We start from the raw sequence: 6,721 nt of genomic DNA on the forward strand, positions 1-6,721 counted from the left end.
TCGGTTTTATTTCGGTTTGGTTTGTGTTTTTAGTTTGGTTTAATTTGTGTTTGATTCAATTTAATTTCGTTTTGTTTGTGTTTGTTCAGTTCAATCGAGTTGGTTTTTTTTAATTTTCTTTCTAGTTACAAAAATATAATTTATTGGAACGTAAACAAATCATCATTTGACCACTAATCATTATTTTTTCATATTTAAATGTAAAGCTAAAGATAGTTGCTCAAAAAAATGTAAAGCTAAAGATGTAATCAAATAATTTTATTTTATTATATTCAAAACTAATATAAATATAATATTTTTTTTGGTTTTGATGCTAATGTATGAGATTCATATTCTTGTATTTTATTTTTAGTTGTGTATATTTTATTCATATAGAAGTAAAATATATTTTAAAAATTAGTCGTTTAGGTTAAATGATTAAATTTATCAATTTTAATATTATTAGTAGATTAGTCTATCAACTAATATTCTGAATAAATTTGTGTGTCATCCTTTCGCAGACCATGCTAATCTTCTATGTATAGTTACAATTTTATCGGATGTTCCTGAAAAATAAAATATTCTAAATAAATACAATTGAATAAAAAAGGATCAGTTTTAAAGTAGCTTGATAACATTTATTATAAGGTTTGGGGTATATATTAGCAAAGATTCACAAGTTAAATTTTGGAAAAACTAAGGCAAAAGAGTTAATCGAGGCATGCAATATATGAACTTTTCCTTATAATAAAAATTTCTCAATTGCTGCAATCGATCAAATATAACTTGCAGACCAAGTTTTTCATTAATATCAATATCCTTTACTGAAGCGTTCGAATAATTAAGATATTGGTAAAATTATTTGCATAATTTTAATTACCTTATAACATCTTAGCTTGCACCAATCTTTCTAATTAATACAAACATTGCTTTTACTGAAACTTATAAAAAATCATATGCTACATATATTAATTGCAAGCATAAAACCTGATATAACTTTTATTTTAAAGAATAACATAAAATATGTAAATATATGTTTTAATGTATTTATGACGTTGAAATTTCATAAGTATTGAACTATTATCAATTTAATTACATTAAAGTTGTAATGTGTTGTACACCACAAATCCCCTATATTTCAAATATATATGTAATATACTAATATACCTTAATTCCCATCTAAATATTATAGTTTTTTTACCTTGGTAAATATGTTTTCCATTTTTATTGACTTTCCGTGTTTAAAATCTTACGAAAATTGTATCAAGCTAAAATCTCTAAACAAACATTTATAGAAACACATCAATTCATCACAAATCTACTTATTTATCAAGCTTTTATGGAAACATATTTATTATACGCCAAAACATTACATACGGTTTTCCTTTTATATGCACATAGACAATAAATATTTCGTAAACCAATCAAATTATACCGTTGATTCATTCGATTCAAGTTAAACCTACTAATTATACTCAAACCAAACGAACACAATCAACAAACCGGCCACCTTTCTTCTGTATTCTTCTGTATCATATCGAAAACAAAACTCAGTCTCTTGTTCGTCCATGACTGGAGCTTCTTACGTTCAACTTATGCGGTTCAAATTGAACATACTAATTACACTCAACCCAAACAAACACAATCAACAAACCGGCCACCTTTCTTCTGTACTTTTCTGTATATTATCGAGAACAAAACTCAGTTTCTTGTTCGTCCATGGCTGGAGCTTCTTACGCTCAACTTATGTTTATACTGGACTGTTCTACTAATAAATGTAATCTCTAAGTTTCAACGTAATCTACAAGTTTCAGCGGATAGCATATTAATTCATCACAAATCTGGTTTGGTTGTATCTTAAGAAGTCAAGCTACTCCTTTAAATTCACTGTGCTTAAACGATATTATGAACGTTCGATGTTGTTAAACATGAGATATAATATGATAGCATATATGATAGCATATATACGTTATGCATACGATATGTTTTAGTATCATAGGTCTCGTTAAAATTTCTCTAGCGAAAAAAAATCAAATGGACCATCCCACTTTTTCAATTTCAGTGTAATCGTGACACGTAGACTTAATTAACATCCTAATTGACTGACACGTAGGATTGGGGTTTTTTCTAATTACTCCAAACTTGAGGTTATTATTTTTCAAATGTTCCTCCTTTAATATATAAGGGGATTCGATAGATAACCTAATTGTATGCGTGAAGAAAGTAATTAGTTATGGTGGTAAAATTGCAAGGAAAAGGGATCGAAGAAAGGTTATTTTTGTGTGGATTGAAGAAAGTACTCTTCTGCACTTTTGCGAAATTATGTGGATTTCTCAGATATTATTATATGTAGTAAAATTATGTGTTATTTGACAAAATAGTGATTATGTATCAAGAACAAATATGAATGAAAGTATGTTTTTGATTTAATAACATGGTATTGAAAACTATTAATGGTATGTGTACCTGAATAGTTGAACCATAAAACACAAAATTCACATGTCTCTATGATTAGTGATAATTATTATTTTCAGAAAGTATGTGAATTTTTAAAATTTAACATAAAATAAGTGATTACTAGTTTTTTTTGTAAATCATATTGACTCTGCAAACCAAACTGGTAGCTTCGCATCCATATAAACAACACATATAAAATAGTTTTTATGATATAAAAAAATAATTGGATGTTATTCAAAATTTCTTATTAATATATCGATAGCTATAAACATATATTGTATAAAAAAAGAATGTAAACACAAAAACATACAATACAATTATTTTGAGCTAAACATAAAAATATGAAAAATATATTTTGATAAAATATTTTCATTATTTTGTTTTACATATTTTTGTCATTACACATCAAGACACTTTTGTTGAAACTTTACAAAAATTGAAATGTTTCTAAGCAACCAAAAAAGGTGAAATCTGAGGATACTGGGTTGGTAGGAATTACTATAGCTCAGGTTGTATATTTTGTTTAAAAACTAATATTTTTTGCAAAAGATATACCATATTGATAATTGTTATTTTCAGAAAGTATGTGAATTTTTAAAATTTAACATAAAATAAGTGATTATTAGTTTTTTTGTAAATCATATTGACTCTGCAAACCAAACTGATAGCTTCGCATCCATATAAACAACACATATAAAATATTTTTTATGATATAAAAAAATAATTGGATGTTATTCAAAATTTCCTATTAATATATCGATAGCTATAAACATATATTGTATAAAAAAAAAGAATGTAAACACAAAAACATACAATACAACTATTTTGAGCTAAACATAAAAATATGAAAAATATATTTTGATAAAATATTTTCATTATTTTGTTTTACATATTTTTGTCATTACACATCAAGACACTTTTGTTGAAACTTTACAAAAATTGAAATGTTTCTAAGCAACCAAAAAGGTGAAATCTGAGGATACTGGGTTGGTAGGAATTACTATAGCTCAGGTTGTATATTTTGTTTAAAAACTAATATTTTTTGCAAAAGATATACCATATTTTATGATAACTGTTAAAAAGACATGTAGATGTAGCACAAAAATTTAACACATCATCATATGTGATGTGATGATCACAGTCCTATATATGAAAAATTTGATAAATCAGTGACTCATGCCATTTTTGTATGCTCTCTAATTTGATAAGTATGAGGCCACACCCTCCAATCTAAACGTATTCACGATATAGACTGTCTACACTAATATGAATTATCTATTCTGAAGAAAACATCTTTGAAAGTCTAAAACTGCATAAACAGCTACACCACTTTGTCAACAAATACTTGATCTGTATATCTGACACCAGATTAGCCGCAGATCTCAACTCGCTGAACTAAAACTGAACTTGAAGTTAACCAAGGACAAGAAAACCCCCACCAAAAATAAACAAACTCAGATTAGATGTCAGTATTAGCACAAGAGGAACAATTTCCATAGCCACACGCGGTGGACCAAAACAGTAGCGAACACTATCTCAGGCTAGATAGCTGAAAAATACATACAATTACCAACATAAAATCAATCACAGATCCAAACAAACAAATGACGAATCGACCGCACAAACCAGAGCTCAGTACGCAAACCTCTCTACACCAAGTAAGCAACCCGCCTAAACCCACTATGACCAAACAATAAACCACTGCCTCTCATTGGAGCTCCTCCATAGCAAAAACCAAGGCTAAAACCTTCCAGATTTACACAGCAGCGGGGATGTAAAAAAAGACGTGGAGAGAAGGGGAATTCAACCCCGGCGGTGATGAGAAGAGGCAACCACGCCGATAAAGGAGAAAAAAAGCAAAAAAAAAAGCAATTGAGTGGAATGAGAGAAATGTCCTAACGCTGTTTAAAGGAATTATGAATATTGGCAAGATGCAATATTCTTTGGGAAAAAAAAAATACTCTTATTTCAGTTTTTGTAACACCAATTAAGTGAAAAACTTATTAACTCTTTTTAATTCTTTCATTTACTTTCATTGCTATTCAACAAAAATAAATCAATTCATTCTTTTTTCCCTTATGGTTCGTAAAGAGAAAAACTTACACTGACTATTTTCTATTATTTTTTTATTTGTTTACCAATTTCTCATTCATTTCATCTACGTTAGTTTATTCTTAGTTACTCTGATGTTTACCAATCATATCATCATCGTCTCAGACATGTCTGAGTTACAGAGCTGCGTCGTGTGTCTGTTCGTAATCTCTTTTTTTCACTGGTGACCTCTTCATCTTCCTATCTTAAATCGCTTGATCATAAATGTTCCTGATTTGTAGCTCCTCTAAAAACCCTATAGATATGATTCTCATCTTTGATGAACCCAATCTGCATTTCCACAAAACTCATCGATTCCTCTTAGCTTTAACCATCTTCTAGAAATGGTCTCTCTCCGCTTCTCCAGTTCCTCAAACCTGCGTCACCGGCATCTGTCACTCAACCTTCGAGTCTCTCCGTCCTGGTCGTAGTAGTCGGAGCATATATAGTTGCTCGCCTCCTCTGCTTCTGGGATTCCTTGAACTTCAAAAAAGGCGGTGAGTTTATGGGAATCACGGTTCTCTTCCTTGATGAAAAGGTAAGTTAATTATCGATCTATCACACTTATTTAACATAATTATTTTTAATTGATTTCTTGATTCTTTGTTGAATAATATTATTTACAGATTCTGTGATTCATGGGTTCATTCCAGCCAGACATGCTAATCATTAGAGGCAATCTTTGAAAGTCGGTTCCATTGTGAAAGTCGATCGTTTTGAGGTTGATAAGTGCTCAAGCATATACAAGATAACTGATCAACCATTCCTCATTCGTTTCATCCCACCAATCATTATTGATGAAGTCATCACGGGTGCTCCTTATTTCAATCTCCAGTCATGATTAGGCAGTTCGACAATATCCAAGTGCTTGTGAACACAAACCTCGAACTCCCAGGTATATTATCATATTGAAGCTGGGTTTATATTATGTTTCGATATCATAACTGATATTTAAACTCGCAGATATGGTTGGAAAAATCCGTTATGTCTAGTGCTCCGATTCGTTGTCCGTCTCCTCATTGACCCGTAAGAAACAAACAACACACAATTCCCTTCATATTACTGTCTATATGGTGCTAACATCATTGATCAAAAATATTTCCTGCCCCAGATCTGTGGTGGTCTATTTATCTTCATTACTTATCAAACTAATTTCACGCAAACCTTTATTTTACAGCTTAAAAGAAACCACAACAATCCAAACAATCAAAACACCAAAAACTAAAATCCCAAAAAGACGGATCATTAACGATCACCTCTTTTTCTAATATTACAAATAAACTTCAAAACAAATATACCAAACCAATCACCTCAACTAAAACTCAACGACACATACATCGAGTTAGCTAAACAAATACAAACTACACGGTCAGCTATTTAACAATTTACAAACTTACTTTTGCAGATGCTTACGAAGAAGACGAAGACGGCAACCAAGATCAGTGAAATCACTTAAACCAAAAAGTAGAGTAAGTTACGAACTCTGATAAATACATCTAACAACGATTTTTGTTTACATATTATCCATCAAATAAAAGAGAAACAAACACAGGCACACTATGAGATGCAAGAAACAATCCCGACAAAGATGAAGGTGGCAACAACATCTCCATCTGCATACTCCTCTTTTCTTATGAAAATAGTTTACATGCCCAATGTCAATAGACCAATGCTATTGTCTTCTATCAGGAAATACATAAATTCGTTAAAACCCACTAAGACTTAAATACTCATAACTTTCATTCATTTTGTAGTTATTTTTACAAGTCTTTATGTATTTGTTTTTAAGGTCCGGTAAAAGCGACAAGTTAGAAATTTAAAAAAAAAAACACATATACCAAACATAATAAGAATAATAAAAATTATTACTTAATACACACAATTTACACAACTAAACTGGAAAATATATTCAGAAATAAAATACTCTTAACAACCTTAATATAATTTATATACACTTAACAGTACAAAAACAAATTTAAAAAAAAACAATAAGTTTCAGTGACACAACAAACAACACCACAAACTATAACAATCACAATACTAAAACAGTTTAGTCTTTTGTAAGTGGAAAACAATACGGCAATACCTACATAGTTCATCATCACAACTGAACTCTCTAACAATAAAAAACTTGAAAATAATGATCAATCTAAAACGCAAATTTCATAACTACAGCAACCCTAACAAATATTAA

The 6,721-nt window shown here is 29.9% G+C and overlaps 1 non-coding gene across 1 annotated transcript; it reads right to left on the reverse strand.

Moving 5' to 3' along the window:
- Positions 1–455: 455 nt before the first annotated feature.
- On the reverse strand, positions 456–557 carry LOC130497149 (U6 spliceosomal RNA). Its single transcript, XR_008936161.1, has one exon. It is a non-coding gene; the product is annotated as a U6 spliceosomal RNA (small nuclear RNA).
- Between the last annotated feature and the right edge of the window lie 6,164 nt (positions 558–6,721).

Source organism: Raphanus sativus, chromosome 6, assembly GCF_000801105.2.
Source record: "Raphanus sativus cultivar WK10039 chromosome 6, ASM80110v3, whole genome shotgun sequence".
NCBI classification, from domain to species: Eukaryota; Viridiplantae; Streptophyta; class Magnoliopsida; order Brassicales; family Brassicaceae; genus Raphanus; species Raphanus sativus.